The 25,050-nt window shown below is 35.7% G+C and overlaps 1 pseudogene; it reads left to right on the forward strand.

Moving 5' to 3' along the window:
• The first annotated feature begins 16,622 nt into the window (after positions 1–16,622).
• LOC120158522 lies at positions 16,623–24,557 on the forward strand (annotated as a pseudogene).
• The last annotated feature ends 493 nt before the right edge of the window (positions 24,558–25,050 follow it).

Raw genomic sequence — 25,050 nt, forward strand, 5'->3', positions numbered from 1 at the left:
TCTTTGGAGATTGCCAATCTACTATGGCTTGAATCTTCTTGGGGTCCACTCTAATTCCTTCTGCCGACACTATATGAACAAGAAATGAAATCTCAGACAACCAAAATTCGCATTTGGACAATTTAACATATAACTACTTGTCACAAAGTATCTGAAGGACCACTCGAATATGAGCATCATGATCCTCCTTTGACTTGGAATATACCAGGATATCATCTATAAACACTACCACGAATTGATCCAAGTATGGTTGGAAAACTTGGTTCATCAAGTCCATGAATGTCGTTGGTGCATTAGTCAATCCAAATGGCATCACTAGAAATTCATAATACCCATACCGAGTACGAAAAACTGTCTTTGAAATATTATATTCTTTGATCTTCAACTGATGGTACCCTGACCTTAAGTATATATTAGAAAACACCGATGCTCCTTTCAATTGGTCAAACAAATCATCAATCCTCGGAAGAGGATATTTGTTCTTTATGGTGACCTTATTCAACTGATGATAATCGATACATAATCGCATAGTCCCTTCGTTCTTTTTCACAAATAAAACAGGTGCTCCCCAGGGAGAAACACTAGGTCATACAAACCCCTTATCGAGTAATTCCTGTAGTTTGGCTTTTAATTCTCGCAGTTTAGTCGGATCCATTCTATATGGAGCCATGGAAACTGGTTCAATAACTGGATAAATATCAATCCTGAATTCTACCTCTCGATCTGGAGGCAGTCCCGGTAATTCCTCAAGAAATACATCCAGAAATTATCTAACTGTAGGAATATCATTTAATCTAACTTCTGGAATTCTGGTATCTATCACATTGGCTAGAAAAGCTATACATCCTTTCAACATCATCTTCTTTGTAGTTATAGCAGATATCACATTCAAGGGTGATTTCGATCTTTCGCCGATTACTACTATTTTTGCACCATCGGCATTCTTTAAAAACAAACGTTTCTTACGACAATTGACCCATCCATAATGTGAGGACAACCAACCCATTCCTAGAATAATTTCAAATTCATTGAATGATAATTCCCTTAAATTGGCCAAAAACACAATCCCCTGGATCTTTATAGGGCATTTGATATATACTCTAGATATTCTCGCACTGTGACCCATAGGATTTATTACTAACATCTCACTCAATATTGGTTCTAAAGGAATTCCTCTAGCTCTAACCAACTTTGTACTAATGTATGAATGTGTAGAACCGGGGTCAACTAAAATAAATACAGGTTCATCGTAAAGATGGAAAATACATGTTATGATATCAGGATCATCTTGATCCTCAGTGGTCTTAAGATTGTAAATTCTAGCAACTCCCTGAGTCTCTTGCCTTGACATTGATTCTGTCTGTCCCCTGGACCTACCCTTTCCTCTGTTTCTGTTTGAGGCTGTCACTGATCTTTTAGACTATGCCGAATTATCACCAGATTTCTTAGGGCAGTTTCGAACAAAGTACCCATATCACCACATAGAAAGCAAGCTCCACTGACAAATCTACACAATTTGCCACAGGTTTGACATGGATTCTTTTCCCTAGAAGCTTTACCCGAGCTAACAACGAAAGCCTGAGATTGCCTACTTTTCTGCGAAGCTGCTACAAAACTATCTCTCTCAAAGAATCTGGAACTCGAGCCTTTGCCTCTTTTAGCATAATGGGGAGTGGAAGGTATTCCCACTCTTTTCCCCACTTGAATAGTCTGCTCCGCCGTTATTGTTTCCTCATGAGCTCTTTCGATAGATTTGGCTCTATTTATAACTTTCTGTAGACTTGCAAGTTCAAAGTCAACATCATCTCTTTCAGCTTCAACCTCAAACCCTCTATGAACCAATCACGTATTGCCTTGTCATTTGGCACAACTTCAGTGGCAAAATGGCTCAACTTGTTGTATTCAGCCTCAAATTCATGAACGGCTTGATCCTCTTGCTTTAAATTAAGGAGCTTCATCAACATTGCTCGTTTAAATTGTTCACCCACAAACCTTTTTTGAATTCTTCCTGGAAAAATTGGCAGGCGACTTGCTCCGGTGGTACATACATCGTAATGTTAGACCACCATACTTAAGTTGATCTTTTCAGCAAAGATACAACTCCTCCTAATTTTCCTGATCTAAACATTGTAGGATTTCAAGCATTATCATCACATCATTTAACCATATATCTGCCTCCATAAGACCCTCACCCTCATCTCCTCTAAGCTCTAGAGCTCCCAAACTCTTCAAATCCTTTGAAATCAACATTCTAGGTATTGGAGATACCTGTTATGATCTCAGGATCATCTTGATCCTCAGTGGTCTTAAGATTGTAAATTCTAGCAACTCCCTGAGTCTTTTGCCTTGACATTGATTCTGTCTGTCCCCTGGACCTACCATTTCCTCTGTTTCTGTTTGAGGCTGTCACTGATCTTTTAGACTATGCCGAATTATCACCAGATTTCTTAGGGCAGTTTCGAACAAAGTACCCATATCACCACATAGAAAGCAAGCTCCACTGACAAATCTACACAATTTGCCACGGGTTTGACATGGATTCTTTTCCCCAGAAGCTCTACCCGAGCTAACAACGAAAGCCTGAGATTGTCTACTTTTCTGCGAAGCTGCTACAAAACTATCTCTCTCAAAGAATCTGGAACTCGAGCCTTTGCCTCTTTTAGCATAATAGGGAGTGGAAGGTATTCCCACTCTTTTCCCCACTTGAATAGTCTGCTCCGCCGTTATTGTTTCCTCATGAGCTCTTTCGATAGCTTTGGCTCTATTTATAACTTTCTGTAGACTTGCAAGTTCAAAGTCAACATCATCTCTTTCAGCTTCAACCTCAAACCCTCTATGAACCAATCACGTATTGCCCTGTCATTTGGCGCAACTTCAGTGGCAAAATGGCTCAACTTGTTGTATTCAGCCTCAAATTCATGAACGGCTTGATCCTCTTGCTTTAAATTAAGGAGCTTCATCAACATTGCTCGTTTAAACTGTTCACCCACAAACCTTTTTTGAATTCTTCCTGGAAAAATTGACAGGTGACTTGCTCCGGTGGTACATACATCGTAATGTTAGACCACCATACTTAAGTTGATCCTTTCAGCAAAGATACAACTCCTCCCAATTTTCCTAATATGAACATTGTAGGATTTCAAGCATTATCATCACGTCATTTAACCATATATATGCCTCCATAAGACCTTCACCCTCATCTCCTCTAAGCTCTAGAGCTCCCAAACTCTTCAAATCCTTTGAAATCAATATTCTAGGTATTGGAGGAGCAGAGCGAGGTTGAAATCGAGTCAGTATAGCATCAAGGGCATACATGAAAGTTCCAAAATCAGGCGCCGGAATCCCTTGAGGTGCAGATGTGTTTGCATTTTTAGAAGGAAGAGGCAGTGCACTATTATCCTCATAACTTTCGCTCTCTGTTCATTCTTACATTTCTTGTTCCCTCGCTCTTCGCGAGTTTGAAGATTATGACATCTAATACAACATTCATAATAATAACAATACCATTAGTAAGGAGCATTATCAATCACCTCCTAATGACACCATCTCAGTAACATTAACAACCTTATTGGCATGTAATCCTTTTTCTATTTTAAAATAAAACTAAATTTGGTTGATAATCGGCTAAACCTGTAGCTCTGATATCAATAAATGTAACACCCATATACATATATACGTATTCCTGTATACGTATACAAATGTCACATCAGTTAAACCCAGTTTACTCATTTTGTAAAGTCTTTAAAATTTTTGTTTTAACTTAATTTCCACATAAATAAACATAATAAATAAGTGTTCATTAAAACACATTACAAAATGTTATATTAAATCTAATTACATGCCAACAAGTTTACAAAAGTTTACTACCATTCTAATGTTACTGATGAGTCAACCTTGGTGAATGATATCTGTTGCTATGGCTTTACTCCTTACTTGATTATTTATGTTGTTACCTACGCGTGGAAACACACACGTTAAGTATATCTTAATGAATCATAATATAGTAAATAAAACCTTGTATATACATAAATATTTTATTCCCAATTATCATAATCAATTGTCATGATTATTTCTTTTCATTTGTAACCTCCATTCATGATTATAATACACCATTATGCACTTTAAATTATAGCATACTTTTCTGTTGATAATTTACCCATATGCATTTCAACTATAGTATACTTTTCTGTTAAAAATGTACCCATATACATTTCAACTATAGTATCTTTTTCTGTTGAAAATGTACCCATATACATTTCAACTATAGCATACTTTTTTGTTGATAATACACCCATATGTATTTCAACTATAGTATACTTTTCTGTTGATAATGTACCCATATACATTTCAACTATAGTATACTTTTCTGTTGATAATGTACTCATATTTCAACTATGTCATCCTTTCATGCCAATAATGCACCCATATGCATTATTATTTTCATTTATTTTAGAGCAATTTATACTCTAAAATTCATAAACAATATCATTTCCACGTATTCAATAAACATAGTAATTACAGTAAAACATACATTAACATTTAAACAACACATATTAAATTATTTCTAATCATTTTCATCTAGATTGAATACAATAAATGTACTCACCTTGCTTTCGTCGCTAAGTGTCCAAAAGTAAGGATGATTACTCTGGGACTTTACCCTTGCCTTTCGCCTTACTCGCCTCGGGAGCTTGATTTCGATTTATCCCACATTCATTAAATACATGTGTAATATCAATTGTTAGTGTATTTCCTTACAATTATAACTTAAACATTAATCAAAATACTTATTATTAACCTTTCTACAACAGTCCAACTTAAAATTTATGGCCCTTCAATATCGATGCCCCTACCATGGTATCGATACCCCCTTCCAGTATCAATACCAAAATTAGATTCGATGTGGCCCAGTATTGATACCCTTACCATGGTATCGATACTACTATACTATGGTACAGATACCCCTATATGGTATCGATACCAAAATTAGGTTCGATGTTTCCCGATATCAATACCCTCACTATGGTATCGATACCACTTCATTCGGTACCGATACTGATTGAATCAATATCAATACTTCTCAATTGATTTAGCCTAATTTTTGCCTATAGTAACGGTAATGTTCTATCAGTACCGATACCCCTGCCCAGATTTTCCAGCTTTCAACCCGAAACTTGTCAAATTTTGGTCAATTTTCCTCTCATTTACCCCTTACAATACTATGTAACACTTCTCTACTTAACCTTACTAACTTTATGTCATTTAGATACTTAAAACATCTAGTATATCTCAAATGCATTTGATTCTTAGAATCACACCAAAAATTCCAACTTGTTATTAAACTCATTCTAAGCTTTTAATCTTTCATTTACCTCATTGACAAGTCAATTTTACCAATAAACATCCATAAACCCTCCTATTTCAACATATCACTCAAAACCCATTTTCTTTCATCTCTATTATCTCATTCATAACTTAGTTTTAATCTCCTGTAAACCTTCCTTAAGCTTCCATCATATACAAGGATTTGATAACCAACAAAAATTGAAAGAATAAATCATTAACTTGAAAACTTACCTTTGAACTATGGAGGGGCTTGGTTACGGGAAAGAGGAAGAAAAAAGAGAAAGAAAACTTTTTGTAACCTAACCTCCATTTTCCCTTTTCTTTAATACCCATCAAAAGACATTTTAAATTCTTTTTCATTTAAAATACCAAAATGCCCTGTTAATACTCCATTATCACAATTTAGTCTAAATTATTAATCATAATCCTTCTTATCTTTTATTATTTAAAAGAATAAATCTTCATATTTTTGAATTATTTCAATATAGATTTTAAATCGGTATTTGGGGCATTGCAGGTCAGTCTTCATATATTTATTCAGAAGTCAAAGTATTCGAGTATGATGTGATTCAAGGGTTAATAACTAATTATCAGGACTTCTAGACAAATTAGGAGTTCAACTGATGGATCTGCAGTTCTATCAAGTCCAGAACAAAATCTCAGGTCAATTCCACTATTCGGGTCAATGTAAATTCTTTTTTTACATTATAAGGGTATTTTCGTAACTTCTTATCCAAACATTTTCAATATCAAAACATTTAATGATAATACTCAAATTTTAAGGATTATGAGAGTAATTCTTTTGTCGATTAATCACTAACCTTAAATTTATTTCTTATCGATATTCCATTTTTTTGTGCAGTTTAATCGAGTCTTAACCAGTTTATTACTTTATATCGTATTATGTTCGAGTCAATCCATAACCAGATATACATAATAAACCAATCATATACATCCATGCATTTATCCAATATCAACATATTTCATAAAGCATGCAAAGAGGTAGTAAAGTATTACCTTGATTTTTGAGCTACATCGGATGACCCTAAAGGTTAATATATAATCTCTATTTATACAAATACTTGGTCACCAAGAATTCTCTTTTCAAAACAATTCTTGCCTAAAATCAATATTTATTTTATTAAATAAACCTAATTACCAAGTAATCTTCAAACATTAGAATTACAATAAAATCTAACTAAATTATCAATTATAATTAAGTCAAAATATAATAAATAATTATTTTTCTTTAATTAATAACAATCAATTAAACGATAACATGAGACATTTGCTTTTAAAAAATAATTGAATGTAGCTGCCATGGAATTCAAACTTTGATATAATGGAAAGCTGTAATGGCAAACCTAGAAAAAATTTTATAGGCTGGGTTAATTTAACATGATAAAATTTATATTTAAAATAAATTTTATATATTATTTATTTATTAATATATATATATATATGGATTAAATCTAGAAAAATATATTAAATGGATAAATATAATTTTTTAACATAATTCATATTTTTTATTTAGGGTAAACTAACTATTTGATCACCCACCTATTACTTAATTTATGTTTTGGTCACTCAACTATTATTATTTTTAAATAATAGCTAACCTTATGTTTTGTTTCTATTTTGATCACCCACCATTAAAAAATTAACAATGGTGTTAACATGACATTTTTTTATAATTATTTTCCAATCATGACATATCATTATCGTATGATGATACGACAACATCATTGCTAATTTTTTAAAAACGAGTGAACAAAACAGAACGAAAATGTAACATCAAGTGTTATCTAAAATAAATAATAGTTATGTGACCATAATAGAAAATAAATAATTAATGAATGATTGAATAAGTAATTTACCCTTTTTTTGGCATAGGGTGGGCCATGGCCTAGGTAGGCCTAGATACGCTAGACCTGACAAATTTGACATGTAGCCAAATGCCCAAACTAATTTATACGATCCGAGACTCAAATATGGTGACCCAAAATTGATCTGAAAAACTTTAACCCAATAATTTAATCTAAGTGAATGAATAATTTATTATTGTTGTTGTTGTTTTCTATTTTTAATAATTTGGTAAATTATAAAATGATTCATGTTTTATTCTCATTTTGTATTATACTACTAGTTAATCGTCACTTTTAGACTTTAGTAATAGTTGAATGGTTTAATATAACATTTCCTCATTTAAAATATCATCTATGTATCTGATCCAATAACATTTAACTTAATAAAAAATTATTTGACCTGAAAGATTATAAAATAACATTACTCATATTCAAAATTCTGGAGTATGTGATTAACTTTAATTCACATCATTTAGATAGTGGAATGCTTAATAGATAAAGAGATGAATCTAATTAGGGTTTACGTTTAGACTAGAACTTGTTTTACAAAAACAACTTATTTAAAAGTATTTGGTTTTTAAAAAAATAATAAATAACTTATTTTTATAATATATAAATATTTATTTTTTATAATTTAAAATTAAGATATTTTCAAAAGTGTAATATCATTTATAAAAGAATTTATATTAATATTCATTTGAATATAATTATTATATATTTTTTTAAAATTTAATAAATAATATATTTATAATTAGACATCAAATATCTAATTAAAAATTTTAATTCAAAATAAAATTTATAATTTAAAATTTAATTCTTCACCATAGGTTCCATCATAAACTTTTCATGTTAGATAAATTCAAATCACAAAATTTAATATATCTTTTAGGTTTGTGTCAAATTGTCATCAATAACTGATAGTGTAATATGAAACATGGAATGTTTGAAAGTTGAAATTGAACTTAAATTATTGACAATAAAAATATATTTTTTCTTATAAGAATAAATTAATAATTTTATGTATACTTGATTGAGCTCATAATTAACTCAACTCAAATTGATATGAAAATCTAAAAATTGACCCGAAGTAAAAATGACCAATTTAATATTTACCCGATTTGAAATCAATGGATCTAGTATTGATCAAACCCGAAAACTAACCAATCCGATATTAACCCGACTCGATGCCCAATTTACTCAAATTATCATAGACCTGAATAAAAATCGAACTTGAAATAACCTGACGCAACTTAGGTAAAGTCTGAAGCAAAATAACCCGAAACATATCCGATCCGAATAATCCGTTTGTCACATCTTGGATAACACCATCGGAAAGGTGGTTTAATTACTTAATCACCGAGCCAAATTTATTTATTTTTACAATTTGAACAATAAAAATATTTAAAATGATATTTTATTAGATTGATGTTATATTTTGCTAGATTCACATGTTCAAAATAACGAAAGACATCCGAAACATTGACGTCTCTTCAACATATTTTTCTCTGAGAAAATAATCTCAGTGATCGAAAATTTCTTATAATATACGATTTTGACCAACTTTTTTTCGATTTGCCAAAATGACCAACAAAATCGCAATGCGATCTCTAAATCGCAACGAGATCTCTAGTATCGCAAATTAGTTTCCAGATTCGCAACGCGATTTTGACTATCGCATTGCGATTTTCCAAATTCGCGTTGCGATTTTAGAAAATCGCAACGCGAATATGTAAATCGCAACGCGATTCTGACTATCGCGTTGCGATAATACAAAATCGCAATGCGATTTTCAAAGCGCCATTAGTATCGCAACGCGTATTTTATTATCAAATTCCAAACACGAATATTAATATATCCCGTAATTGCAACTCTTAACCTAAAACCCTAAATCACAACTCAGTCCTATCTCCATCTCTCACTCTCTACGGTGACATCCGTCCCCATCTCCGACGAAATCCGTCCCCATCTCCGGCGAAATCCGTCTATCTCCATCTCTCAGAGCCACCCACACAATCATTCACGATCAGAAATGGAAAATCAACCAAATCAACCACCGATGGTTAGTTTTTTTAATTATTTTTATTTTGAAATTTTTGCATTATTATTAGGTTTTTCATATTGAAATTGATGATAAGTTTAATGGTAATTTCAATAATAGATTAACCATTTCACTTAGATTGCTTATTAAATTCATTCGATTGATGCCAATACTGCTAAACTGTTTAGTCTTTAACCCTGTAATGTTAGTATTTGTCTTTGTTTTATCTTTTGGTTGAAGTAATGCAATTCATTCAAGTTTCAATTTTAGACAATGACTATTTGAAACCGATGATCGCAACGCGAAATGAAAATCGCAACGACAAAATCGCAACGCGATTTTAGTTTCGAGTTGCGATTTTCATTTCGCGTTGCGATAGTCAAATTCGCGTTGCGATAGTCATTTTCGTGTTGCGATTTTAAGTTTCAGAAACTATTATTCTTCTGCAAATTGAAACTTGAATGAATTGCATTACTTCAACCAAAAAACAAGGACAAATACGAAATTCACAGTGTTACAAATTTAAGTTTGAAGAATAAACTACTACTACTCTTTATGTTTATTATTGTTTTTGGTATATCTTCACAGTGTAGTTTTTGGTATATCTAACTTGGTATGTTTATTGTTTTTGTAGAACTTTTTTTCGGCTCAATTGACCTTAAGGAATAAAATAAGCCTAGTCACTACAATTGTGTCGAAGCTTTCACTTGTACAAAGAAAATTGTTTGAGGATACTTGCTTCGGGCCATGGCTGAAAGTACAACATCCGGGTGGAGATGCTATGTTGACCCATTTGTGGCTTCAGACCATGACTAGCGATCTACCCGAGAGTATAAAACGTGGTAATGAAGAGATATGGTTTCATTTTCAACCGGTGTATACGTGTTTTGGGCGGGAGGAGTTTTGCTTAATCACTGGTCTACGCTTTGGACACGATGATGTAGGTCGATACACTAGTCATATTACCCACCCATCATGGTTATCCCGGGTTTTTCCTGAGCTGTCAATGGAGAAGCCGAATTTACACATCGACGACTTGACGAGATTATTGAATAAGAAAGATGGTTTTACTCGGATGGATGACGTCGATGTTGTCCGAGTATGCCTTTTAGTACTTTTGCAAGCCGGCTTTTTAGGCAGAGAGGCCAGACAACCTATTCCTAAGGACCTAATATTATTGGTAGAGGACCTAAATGCATGGAACCTGTTTCTGTGGGGTTCGTATCTATGGAAAGCTACCTGGAATAAGTTGTTGTCTACCTTTGATGACCGCAAAAGTTTGCGTGGCGATGGTTCCAAATACACTTTGTCAGGCTTTATTTGGGCCTTTAAGGTAAGAATTTTTATATAATGTTTCCAAAATTATAATTAATTATTTAACAATTACTAATGTTTGTGTATTATATTGTTTGTAGATTTGGATATTTGAGGTTTTTCCCGACATGCAGACATATGCATTAAAAACTTCAAATGATATTCCTTGAGCTATTTCCTGGAAGAGAAAACGGTGGTTGTTGATTTGGGAAGAGTTACTACGGTATACGACAATAAATGATGTAAGTTAACATAAATACTACCATATATAAACAAGTTATTACTAGTACACGTTTAACTTTGTTTGAGCTTTTATATTGTTAGGAGGCCAACACTCTATTATAGAGGCTGACACCCACGGAGGCTGAGCTTGCCACTGATTGGTGGCAAGCTAGTAAGCGTTTTTTTTATGGCACGGATGATGAGCAGCCTCCACTTCGAGAGCCATCACCTCACCCAGAGCCATCACCTGATCGACCACACTATACACCTCTACAACGAGAGTTATCACCTATTCTGTCACATCATCGAGCCTCTTCTCCACCATCACCTCATGATAGGCGACCGGCAAAGATGCCACGACATTTATCTCCCTGTTCTCCACCTCCACGGGATGAGTTAGGGGAGTTACGTGATGAGGTCAATGACTTGCGTGAGGATGTCGGTACTTTACGCGATGACTATGGTGCATGGCGTGATGAGGTATCTACTTTACGTGGTGAGGTAGCGGCTCTACGTGAGATGGTAGCATCGTTGCAGAATGAAGTTCATACTCTACGCAACGAGGTAAGTTTAAGATTTTTCATATATTTACCTTGATTTACTCGTAATTTCACTTAGATTAACCATTTCACTTAGATTGCTTAGTAAATTCATTCGGTTGCTGCCAATACTGCTAAACAGTTCTAAAATAACCCTGTGAAGTTAGTATTTGCCTTTGTTTTATCTTTTGATTGAAGTAATGCAATCCATTCAAGTTTCAATTTGCAGAAGAAGAATAGTCGTAACACGAAACTTAAAATCGCAACGCGAAAAATGACTATCGCAACGCGAAAATGACTATCACAACGCGAATTTGACTATCGCAACGGGATAATCACAATGCGAAATAAAAATTGCAACGCGAAACCAAAATCGCAACACGAAACTAAAATCGCGTTGCGATTTTCATTTTCGCATTGCGATTTTCATGTTGCGATTTTTATTTCGCATTGCGATTATCCCGTTGCGATAGTCAAATTCGCGTTGCGATAGTCATTTTCGCATTGCGATTTTAAGTTTCGTGTTGCGATTTTAAGTTTCAGAAACTATTCTTCTTCTGCAAATTGAAACTTGAATGGATTGCATTACTTCAACCAAAAGACAAAGACAAATATTAACTTCACAGTGTTGCAAATTTAAGTTTCAAGAATAAACTACTACTCTTTATGTTGTCCTTGAGCATGCACTAAACCTATATGTTGTCCTTTTAAATGTTTATATAAGTGCTTACTTCTGGAATGTTATCTGATGCATTTTGTGAACTATGATAGAATAATGACTTGGGTGAATACTGTGCAAGTTTGAAACATATTTGTCTTTGTTTTCACTGTTTAATATCATGTCTGTTTATTTACTGATTTATGTATTAATTTATTTTTAACAGCCCGATAAGGTGGATGCTTTACATCGGGTTTTTCTTGCACGACGGGGTTCACGCATCAGACGGCGTGCACGTGCCATTACGTCTCCGTTCACCACAATAGTGTGAAGACTCCGTAAAAAGAAGCCCAACTCACCTATCATCGTTCAAGAGGCCTCTCCTATCGTTCAAGAGGCCCCTATCATCCCTCAAGAGTCCCCTCCCATCGTTCAAGAGGCGCCTGTCATCATTGAAGAGGTCCCTCCCACCATTCAAGAGCCCGATTCACACGGCATAATATGTCTAATTATTGAGAAACCCTCTCATGTGCCAAACATGATGGATGACAGTTGGCTTTCGTATGAGTTACCGACTAGTACCATTCCGGCAGATGAAGTGGAGAGGAGAAAACTACCGAAAACAATTATGGATAATACCCTTTGGGCTAAGACCGTAGTTGATTTTTATCTACATGAGCGGAGCCAGGGGTGTTACGCTGACATATACAAACTCAACGATGATATACATTTGTTGATTGATCGGTCTTGGTGGGGTGTGTTATTAGGGGTTGAAGACAAAGGCTATTTCGATGGGAGGTAAGTCTTATATTTTTTTTATATTTCATTTTGATTAATTTTTTTTAAATTTATGTAATTCACTAATATATGTCTTTTTTTTGTAAAATAGCATATTGATGCATGGGTGTCACGTCTTCTAATGATAAGGAAAATGAGGAAAAATAAAAAAAATATGCGATATACAATTATGCCGACTTCTTTTCACGTAGTTCACTTGAAGAATCAACGACAGGAATCATATGTGTTGGCTAATGGACAAGCTAAACTTTATCCTATATGGTGGGAGGTCGATAAGGTTAGTATTTATTTTTTAAATATTTTAAAGGTGTTCATAAATAAGTACGCAATTGAATTATTACTTATAATTGCAGGTGTTTATCCCTGTTTTGAAACGTACTCATTGGCTTCTCGTCAAGCTTCAGCTCCCATCCCTGAAGACAATAGTATATGACAGCATGATAAATTACATATCATTGTCTGATTTGAGAGATATTATTAAGGGATGGAGCTCTCATTTGGCTAAATTCTTGGATGCGATTAATTATTGGACTTATTTTGGAAACAAGAAGCCAAAAAAGTTCAATGTTACAGTTATCAGAGACGAGACCGCGCCACAACAAACAAATGAAGCCAGAGGGGATTGTGGTCCTCTCGTATGCATGTGCTTGGAGCGTTTGACGACAGGAAGTACACAGTTTCTACCTCCCACCGATAGAGATAGAGGTGTAGTAGGCTTGTGGTTTCTACATTTTATGGCTAGAGCGATATATGCGAGATGTTGCCTACCTGCATCCGTGTTATGAAAGTGTCCATAAACAATTTGTAAGTCAAATGCAAGTGTTGTTAAGTACCTAGAATTCAATAATAATTTGCTGTTTGTTGGTCTTAGATGTGTAGAAAGTGTTGTTTGAGCAAATGTTTGGTTTCTGCAGGTTAATCCTGAAGTGACCTGCGTGAAATTGATGTATGGGTGCATAAACAACTGTCTGGGTAAACTCTTTTTGATTGTTTAATTGATTTGTAAAAGTTGATTTGTAAAAGTTGATTTGTTTAATTGATGTGTAAATAATTCTTATTTGTGCTTGTTTAAATGATTGAAATGTAAAAGTTGATTTGTTGATTTCAATCTGCATCATATTGAAGACAAAAGACCTGTTGAAGGTACACTTTCGCAACGCTAAACTCAAAATCGCAATGCGAAAGTCAAAATCGCAATTCGAAAGCCAAAATCGCAACGCAAAAGTTAATTCGCGTTGCGATAGTCTAATACGCTTTGCGATTTTCTCATTGCGATAGTCAAATTCTCGTTGCGATAGTCAAATTTGCGTTGCAATTTTTGTGTTGTGATAGTCAAATTCGCATTGCGATAGTCAAATTCGTGTTGCGATTTTTGAGTTGCGATAGTCAAATTCGCGTTGCGATAGTCAAATTTGCGTTGCGATAGTCAAATTCACGTTGCGATAGTCAAATTCGCGTTGCGATATTCAAATGAATATGTAATAAGTGATAACAACTGAACAGATCATAGTAATGTTCAAACTCAAGTTACTAATACATGCCTAACTGAAAATGTTAAAAGTTTACACATAAAATACACATAATAGTCAAATTTGCGTTGCGATATTCAAATGAATGTGTAATAAGTGATAACAACTGAACAGATCATAGCAATGTTCAAACTCAAGTTACTAATACATGCCTAACTGAAAATGTTAAAAGTTTACACATAAAATACACATAATACAACGTTTGCATTTAAAAATCACCTAAGTTAATAGTCCCAAAAGGTGAAGCCGGTTGTGATTGGGATTTTGATTTTGATTGCGATTTTGATTGCCTTTTTCTTGACACCATATGAGCTTTGGATTTTGATGAGGATCCATATTTTGGTAGAGGAAAAGATGATTGTGATGACACTGGTGATCCACATGTCAACCTTGTATGACCACTTTCCTTGCACCGACTACATGTCGATATCTTCTTCTCTTCACCCTTGGACGGTATACGATCGTGACTTTTTGGTCGGCCAGGTAGCCTTCTGTCCATGGTTGGTGGCAAAACTGTTTGTAAGTCATCTGGTATGTCCCACTCAGAAGGATGTGGAATAGGGTAGATAATTTCGGCATAAGTCTGTCGATATACTTCTGTAGTGTACCAATCCATAGCGTATGCGCTTGAATCATCTTGGTTTAGATGAAGAGCAACTTTTATAACATGGCCACACGGATAACCAGATGTTTGCCATTTCATACAACTACACGTCTTTGCATTTAGATCGACAAGCCCATTTAAGTTATTATTCAGTACTTCAAACAAAGTGTTTGAACATGGTTCAACTCTCCATGACGTTGACTTCACAACACGTTTCGTTATCTTTTTTTCAGTCTATGGTGTAACACGATGTTCCAATGTTCCTGTAAATTTAAATAAATAATACTTAGTAAAATATATGATAAGTTACAAATTTAAAGAAATAATACCTGCATGGTTTCTTTTCTTGTTATACCACTGTTGAATAGAGGCTCAAAAAAACTCCATTAACATAATAATGGGTAATTTCTGGGAATGATGACTTAGAGCATTGATTGATTCTGCACTATTAGACGTCATGAAACCATATCTTGCTCCAAGTTGATGTACTCTTGACCATCTTTCAAACCCGACATCTTCTAGTGTTTGAGCACACTGAGGCAAAACACGTCTTAAACAATTTATATGCTTATTAAAATCCACTTCCCGATAAGCTTTTACAGCCTTCCAGTATGTCCATTTGTGATTTTTTATACCAGCAGACCTTGATTTTAGATTTCTATACAAATGAACACTACAAAGTACATGAAAAGCATCTGGGAAACACCTTCTAACAACATTGTCAATTGAGTTTGCCCTATCGGATATGATTGTCAGATTGCTAATAGGACCTATGCAATCCCTAAGATACCCCATAAACCATTAGAGTTTCATAAGTTAACTTTTTTAATGACAGTTTTAGTTGAAGATTCATGGGTAAAGACATATATTGTAAAACACCATGAACATTTTCCCATGACCCTCCAAAACACAAATCTATACAAACATGATCAACATTAGATGATTTCATTATTGTAAATTAATTTACTAAACAAACGAGCTGCAAAACTAAAACCTGTTGCCGGATGGGGAAGGATGTCGTTGGATATAGGAACGAATGTCGCCGGAGAGAGTGATAGATGGAGATGAAATGAGTTGCGATTTAGGGATTTAGGTTATGAGTTGATGTTGCTGCGTAGTTATATACCCAAAACATTTGTGTTGCGAAACTAATACATGTTGCGAATTTGAAATTTAGCGTTGCGACAGTCAGAATCGCGTTGCGTTAGTTAGAATCGCGTTGCGATAGTCAGAATCGAGTTGCGATTATGTATTATCGCGTTGCGATAGTCAGAATCGCGTTGCGATTTACATATTCGCATTACGATTTTTTAAAATCGCAATGCAAATTTGGAAAATCGCAATGCGATAGTCAAAACCACGTTGCGAATATGAAAATTGATTTGCGATACTGGAGATCGCGTTGCGATTTAGAGATCGCATTACGATTTTATTGGTCATTTTGGCAAATCGAAAAAAAATTGATCAAAATCATATATTATAAGAAATTTTCGGTCACTAAGGTTATTTTCTCTTTTTCTCTTTTTCTCCTTCCCGAAGGCTGAGCCGTAGAGAGTTTCCCTCTTCCTTCTTTTGCTCTAGGTCGTGTTGCCATTGCCATTGCCATTGCCATTGTCAAATTATTAACTTCACATTCACGACAAAACCCCCCAAATAAAAATAAAAATAAAAATAAAAATAAAAATAAAAATAAAAATAAAAATGGAAAAAAATTCGTTTTCTTCTCTTCCCAAACCCTAAATTTACCCGATCAATTCTCGTATCTTTTTCGTTTGTTTATTCATGGTTATCCCCAGTTTCCTCACTTTTGATATCCCAAAATATTTCCCACCCTCCTTCTCCCTCTCCAAATTTTATGCCATGGATCATCGACAGCATGATCTTTCATCAATTCTAACTCAGAAACCTTCGGATCCCTACGATCTCATAAATCGTTCCTCGGTATGGCTCGAAATCCGTCTCTTCTACTTTCGGATCGCGCCGTGTGTTGTCGACAGCGTCCCCGACCACCTCACCCTCTTCCACCTCCGACGCGAGATCGGTGTCTCTCTCGAAATTAATGGCTCTCGTGTCCCGGCCTCTGATTCCGCCGTCCTTACCCTTAGTCGCGTTCGTCTCAACCGGGAAGCATCCGAGGTCACTTACTTGAGCACCGATAGCGTCCGCGTCACGGGCGGGTTCGAATTCGAGGCGTACGAGGATGAAAAGAAGGTGCTGTTGTGTGGATCGTTGGGAAGGATGGAAGGAGAGTGGAGCATGGACTGTTACCTGGCGGCAGTTGCTACGGAGCCTGGGAATTCGTCTTTTTTTCAGCCCAAGATGGGTGTTTCTGCTCCGGGGATTGAAGTTTATATCGCGGGCTGTTGTGCTGGTACGCCTGTGATATTGACCAAGAATATACTTGTGAGCCCTAAGAAGAAAGGCGTGCACAGGCTTAAATGGACGTTGGATGCAATTCCTGAGGACGAGGAGCTCGGGAAAGGGGATGATAAGGGTGGCAATGGGCTGAATAGACAGCGGAAATTGAAGGTAAATTATATTTGGTTATAATGCCAAAGTTTTAAAATTTGATTGCTACTCATAATTTAGATGTAGATTCAAGCGTGGTAGAAGAATATTGGCATTGCGTGAGAAGTGTTGATTGTTTAAAAAATGTTACTTCTGGTCTTAGCATACAAAGATCATCTATTGGTTATAATTCGATTTGGTGAAATGCCATGTTTGTGTTGTCTATATATGATGGAAAGACCATCTTCATTCCATATGGTAGGCACCAGGTATATATGTATGCAGATACTTGTAGGGGTGTAACTATGCTCTACCTGTTTCCCGATAAGGGGTTTCTGTTTTCTTTGCTGTTGTTATGATGATTGGATCCTTCTTTTGCAACTCCAATCACTTGGGGCCTTTTATCAGAGTATTTTGGGTAATGCCAGATGTTTTGAGTTCAAATTTTAGGGTGAAAATATGATCTTGTCGAGTTCTGCAGGAATACTTTCTTCTGATTTCTTTACTTCCCCATCCAAATATGTTTCCTGGACTCACTTTCAGGGTGAAAATATGAATTTGTCAAGTTCTGATGGCATAAGAACTGTTACCTGTCATGACGACACAGCTCTGTAAATGACAATGGGAATAATGAAATGTGGTTGTTTAGTGTATTCAGGAAAATTTGCATAAGCTTCTATTTTTTTTTCTTGCAAGTCAATTTGTTTATAATTGGATGTCTTGTTATCACCTTTTTTTTTTACTAAAATGTAGAATAATCATTGTGGTCATGTTACAGGTTATAGATGCTGAAGTTGAAAACTATGATTCTGATGGGAAAATTGGGCATAGTTACTATGCTGAAGAAATGTATGCTGGTGAGGACGGCCAACTTTCATGGTTTAATGCTGGTGTTAGAGTTGGAGTTGGAATTGGCCTCGGAGTGTGCCTTGGAGTTGGAGTCGGAGTTGGACTTCTAATGCGATCATATCAAGCAACTACCCGGAATATCAGGAGGAGGTTTTTCTAAGTCGGAATATCTGGAGAAGGATATATTCCAGGATTTTGATAGCAGTCTGGAAGATATCAAGTTTGCAGGCCTGAAACTAAAGAAAAACTCCACGATGGCAACTCAAAACTTATAAATGTGAGGTACTGATGGGTTCTGGTAAATTGGTGGAACTTATTTGCTTAGCTTGTTTCAGATATGAAATTGCTCGAGAATCTGCTAACAGCTATGGTATATATACCTAGACTATGGATTGTAAATGTGTTTTTTTTAAGTATACCTTGAGCTTGCTGATGTTTATGGACTTGTTCAGCAGTTGGTTTGGTGTGAGGCTTTCAATTGTCATCCGCGAAATGCGTATCTAGGTTATCTATATCGTGTAGAAATTTTGATTTGGAAGGTATGTGGGGAGATCATATGCTTGTTGTCATTGTAGGTAATATAAAAGGTCTACGTTTTGTATAAAACTTTCAGCAATTCTTGGATTCAATTTATGAGTTGCTAGCGTGTGAGCTGTCTGCTGCTTTCTGAAAAGTAAATAAATGTACAATTTTTAGCTCATTGATCATGATAATCAGGTAATTGTTGGCTGGAACGTATGGTGAGTTCTTCGAGACATGTTTGCTTCAATAAATTGGGGATATTTGCTACTAATTCCTACTTTTTCTTGTTAAATCCTTCCCAAGCACCATTACAAACAATAACATATCTACCTGTCTTCTGCTCTATGAGGTGATCAAACAAATCTACAATTTAATTTTTGCATTATGGAGCTGAGTAGCTTAATTACTGCACAATCTTAACTTCGGTTTTGGTTCCTCTACTATGTCAAATATGGGTCTTAGTCGTAATTTGATATTTATATTTTTGTAATATCAACTAAGCTACTAGTGTTAACTATTTGGACAATTATCAAATTAATAATATTAAAGAAGTAGAGGATTACTTGAAAAAAAGGAAATAGAGGATTTAATTGTGTTAAATTGAAGTGTATGGACCAAATTCCAAATTTGAACATAATATTAAGTATTTCTTTTTAGCTTTAACGCACAAATTTAACTATCGAACCATATAATTTTTCTTTGATACTTCAATATTTTTTTGCCCCAATCTAATATTTTTTTATTAATCTAAAGTGATTAGTGTTAGTATATGTCCTAAAGATTTTCAACAATTTGATAATGAAAGCTCATTACCTTTGCAGCTTTTTATGCTTGAACCTGAAACTTTTAAAAATAGCAATCATTTCTTTAACCACTGAGATAGTTTAATTTGTATTCTCAGTTTAACATCTCTCGTCTTATTTTGTTAACTAATTCACTTTTATAACGTTAAATACATAATACAAGATATATCTTAAAACCTGTCACATTTTATTTTGTTAAATAAATATATCTAAAATATTAAAAGAATAAAAATGACATTGGCTTTGATAATTATTGATTGGTTTTGATAAAAAAAAATATCTATATTAGTTGTCGTCGATAAATAGTTGATCAATACTGTTTGAGGTTGATCAAATTTTAAATTTGGATTTAAAAAAAATTTAATTTATATTTTAAAATGTACTTCAATTTTGTTTCAAATAGATTTAAACAAGTATTGTAAGTTTGTAACACTCCAGGCAAGGGGGAAAAACATCAAATATGAAAACTGATACGTTTGAAGGATGAAATTATGCATTGACTCTTTGTATTAAAGAGGAAAGATTATTCGAATGAAGAAAACAAAGTGGAGAAGCAGGAATGGTTCTGGAAAGGGGTTCAGAGACCCCAAGGACGAACACAAGATGCAGAGGACTCTGTTGTAAAATATAAACAGGGCTTTCCCAAGAAAGATGAGGGAAATCGGGTTCCAAACATAGTACTCCACCAAGGGAGATGAGTAAATGTAATGTCACAATTCATAGCCCAGCCCTGCCCCTGCCCCTGCCGCCTGCCGCCTGCCTTCAATTCAAATAGATGAATGAAATTAAGAGAGATAGAGAGAGAGAGTCATACTCCCAACATCCCCAAAATCACAATAGGATGGGCATCACCTCCTCCGCTACGACGCCGTCCGTGCTCAGATCCACTTCCGGAATGCGTCACCGCGACAACCCCGCGCCTCTCCCTCTGGTCGTTTCCCTCAACTGCGTCGAAGATTGCACCCTCGAACAAGAATCCTTAGACGGCGTCGCTCTGGTCCACCACGTTTCTCTCAGCAGCTTAGGCGATGGCAGGATCGAGGCCGCCTCCGCCGTTCTCCTCCATTCCCTCTCCTACCTCCCTCGAGCTGTTCAGCGTCGCCTCAGCCCTTACCAGCTCATCCTCTGCCTCGGCTCCTCTGACCGCGCCGTCGACTCCGCCTTAGCCGCTGACCTCGGCCTACGCGTCGTCCATGTTGATGTCTCTCGAGCTGAGGAGATCGCGGACACTGTCATGGCGCTGTTTCTGGGCTTGCTCCGTCGCACGCACTTGCTCTCTCGCCACGCTCTCTCGGCTTCCGGTTGGCTTGGATCAGTTCAGCCGCTTTGTCGGGGAATGAGGAGGTGCCGAGGACTAGTGTTGGGAATTGTTGGTAGATCTGCTTCGGCCCGATCTCTGGCGTCCAGAAGCTTAGCCTTCAAAATGAGTGTGCTTTATTATGATATTGTGGAGGTAAAACATAGGCTGATTTCCTGTATTTATGGTCCATTAGCTGAGTTTCTACTGCACTCTACCACTTAGCTTTCTTTAATTCTGTTACATTGCTACTTAAAACTTACCAAGCACTAATAATAACTTACTCTCTTTCTACTTTGGGTTGAAACTTTTTGATAACTGTTCCAGAATTTGTAATTGGAGTACATCTCAAAATGAACACTGTCGCAAATAGCATAAGCAATTTTTTATTGAACTGTGAAAGAGTGAAGCTCAGTTTAGCGGCATTGCCAATTCCTGTCGGCATTTTGAACTGGATGTAAAGATCTTAAAGGTGTATTCTCTTCTAACATGTTATTCAGTTGTATCTTATTAGGTAAACTGAAAGCAGATAATGGATCTATTGCAAACCGAGCTTCATTAATGTTTTTAGTGGTCTATATGCTTGTCTTATGTTGTGTACGAGGTCTGTTAATTCAAAGGCACACCTTTTGGATTTTATTAGTTAGCAATTTATCTTTTTGCCTAACATTTTGTAAGATTGATTTTCCATCTGAATAAAAGTTCCTCTGAATATTGTTTTCACAGGAGAACGGAAAAGTAAGCAGGCATTCTGTAACATTCCCACCAGCTGTCCGTAGAATGGATACGCTTAATGATTTACTAGCTGCAAGTGACCTTATATCGCTGCATTGCACTTTAACAAATGAAACCATTCAGATTATCAATGCGGAATGTTTGCAGCATATAAAACCTGGTACATTTGGTTACATTTTCTGTTTTAAAAATTTATTATTCCTTCTCTTTTCTTTTGTATGAATTCGTTTTTTTGGGGATACTTGCCTTTAGGGGCTTTTCTTGTGAATACTGGTAGCAGTCAGCTCTTGGATGATTGTGCATTGAAGCAGCTTCTGATTGATGGCACTTTAGCTGGTTGTGCCCTGGATGGAGCTGAAGGCCCACAGTGGATGGAAGCTTGGGTATGATAATTGATTAAATGTCTTATGCTATGAATTCAGGTTTTTCTGTGCTATGCTGTTTACATAGGAAGGTAGTGGTTACTTAAAAATGTGTCCCTAGACCGAATTGGTTTCTGTTCTTTGGAACAGTGAAACGCTATCTGGGCTTGTAGTCAGGTTACAAGGTCAGCCCTCTAATTGAGATCATCTTTACAATAGATTCTTGTTTCTGTTCTGATATATACCCGATTTGTTCCATTTTCTATAACCTGTCATTTAAGTAGACTTCTTTTCCAGTACATGCAAATTTGAAGCATGTAGTTGGTTACAGTTATATTACAATTGGTTGGAAAGGGCATTAGATAGGGAGTGGAAGTGTGGGGAGTGATAGAGAATGCTCAGGTAAATCTTTTATAATTCCGCTTCTGTTTCTCTCCTTCACCATCTTCATCTAAGATAAAACAGTTGTGATTGTAAGAGTTGATTTCAACTGTGTTGAGGAAGTATATTTTAATTTTATATCACATAACTAAGATTACAGAAGATGTAATCAATCAAATTATCTTACCATCTCTACTTCAGGTGAAGGAGATGCCCAATGTATTGATACTTCCTCGAAGTGCTGATTATAGTGAAGAAGTGTGGATGGAGATAAGAGAGAAGGCTATCTCTATGCTGCAAACATTCTTTTGTGATGGGGTTATACCAAAGGATGCTATTTCTGACGAGGACGAGGAAGAGGAAGAAAGTGAAATAGTTGATGAAAAGGACAGTTTAGCATACAAGAGAAAGAAAGTGCTTTGCAGGGATCTAGTGGTGAGCAATTGATTGATGATACTCAACGAAGTCCTGAAAGTTCCCTTAAAAAGGATACCAAAAAATCTAAGGATTATCCTAATCAAAACCAGTGTTCTGTCATGTCTTCTGGTACTGCAACTAAATCAGATCCAAAACGCAGCGGATTAGGTAAAAAAGCAAAAAAGAGGCATGCCCATCAAACTACCCTACAAAAATCAGATGAGCCCTTAATATTAGAGAGAGAAAGTACTTCACAAAGAGAAGATGACACTGCTATGAGTGGCACAGATCAAGCATTAAGTTCTGGTTCTCGCTCTCCTGGAGACTTGAGAAGTAGGAAAACACCTAAAGAATTACCGCAAGGGTCAACTTCTGACCACCTTCTTAAAACTAGCAAGAACCTAAGTGGGCAGTCTGGTGATATGCTAAAGGAGGGATATGTTATAGCTATGCACGCAAGAGATCGTCCTGCACTCCACCTGTCCAGGCAAAGAGTTAAAGGTGGTGGTTGGTTCCTAGATACCATGTCAAATGTAACCAAAAGAGATCCTGCAGCACAGTTCCTTGTTGTCTATAGAAACAAGGTTTGTTGAGATGAATTTATCATTTTTCCAGTTGATCCGTACTGTCATCATTGCCTTGACTTCAAATTATTTTGGTGGGCTTTGTTTTTGTTAATTAACTATAGTTCTTGGCTTTTGGTAACTCTAGCTTAAAGTTTTATACAATTTTTCCAGGACACTATTGGTCTGCGTTCTTTTGCTGCTGGTGGGAAGTTGCTGCAGGTAACTTTACATCTTACAAATTTAGGGAGCGCATTTCTAAGCTTGACTTTACTAAAAATCTTGTTCTATCTTTTGATCGATTCTTAGCTCAAAAACCTAAGCGAATTGGTTTTACCTTGTCATGAGAATAATGCAATTACTGTGACATTATCAGATAAGGTGACGGCTTTATTTTTGGTCCCAAAAGAGCATACTTGTTTTTTCTATTGCAGTTCCCTTTAAATACAAAGCTGTGAGATCAAAATCCACATCTTACATGAAGTAAATAGACGTTTCAAAAGGGAAAAAAAATAGATAGATTCAGTAGCAATGTATCTCAAAGAATGTTGCGTCTTTGAGATGGTTAATAAGTATGCTACCTGAGGCAGTTGTGTAGTGAGAACTCTTTATTCTTGTTTTCTAATCCATTCTAAGTTTTTGCTTTTGATAAAGTCAGATTTTAATGTTCCATATTCTGATGCCAGATCAATAGAAGAATGGAATTCGTCTTTGCTAGTCACAGCTTTGATGTTTGGGAGAGTTGGACGGTGCAAGGTCCTTTAGAGGAATGTAGGCTGGTCAATTGCAGAAATCCTTCAGTAAGTTTGTATCATTTCTGTAATCCTCGATCACTGGGCCGTCAGCTATGAATTAGCCTCCCGGGTATTTAGTTTTAATATGTACTCTCTCTCACATTGTCTTTCCATAGATTGTTCTCCATGTTATCTAGCTTTCATTCTGATTTGGTTCCACCACTTAAAATGGCAGGCAGTTTTGGATGCGCGCATAGAGATTCTGGCAGCTGTGGGGGAGGATGATGGGGTAACTCGGTGGCTGGATTAGGGTGTGTCAACAGATTTAGGGGGCTAACTTTTCTAATGCCCACTTTCTGATCATCTTCTTTTCTTCTTGTTTTGCTTTATCTTCCGAGTTTGTATTCCCCACAGATTCCCCAGAACGGTCTGTAAAGCTTTCTTTACTAATTTATTTCTTCTATATTTTATCCTATTTATTTGTTTTCGGGTGGGGGAAGCATCATCAGCATTGAAAACCTTATTTATTTGGTGCAAATATAAAACTAAAACCCAAGAGGAATAGAGCAGAAGAAAAAGAGAGCAGCATATGACTCCAAACATTCCATTACCAGCATATGGTATTTGTTCCCTTTTCTCTAAATTAATCAAGTCTTATCCCGTGCTGCATATCATTCCCTAAATTTTGTTTTTCTTTTTAGTTCTTACACTAATTTTGTTTCAGCTGGAACCAAGCGGTCGTACTTGAAAAGGTTCTATCGCAGATAAAATTGTGAGGCTTGGTTCAATCATTTAGTTTGCTAAGAACTTGCTAAGAATAATAATATACCAGAAAGAGAGAAAACAAAAGGAACTGTAGGAATTATAGAGATAATTTATTACCATTCCTTTAGTTAAGGGATTTTGTAAATAGATTTTTATAATTTCTTATTTTAAGGGATCATATCCTAAGATTAGTATTTTTCC

The sequence above is a fragment of the Hibiscus syriacus genome, unplaced genomic scaffold, assembly GCF_006381635.1.
Source record: "Hibiscus syriacus cultivar Baekdansim isolate YM2019G1 unplaced genomic scaffold, ASM638163v2 tig00111318_pilon, whole genome shotgun sequence".
In the NCBI taxonomy this organism is placed as follows: Eukaryota; Viridiplantae; Streptophyta; class Magnoliopsida; order Malvales; family Malvaceae; genus Hibiscus; species Hibiscus syriacus.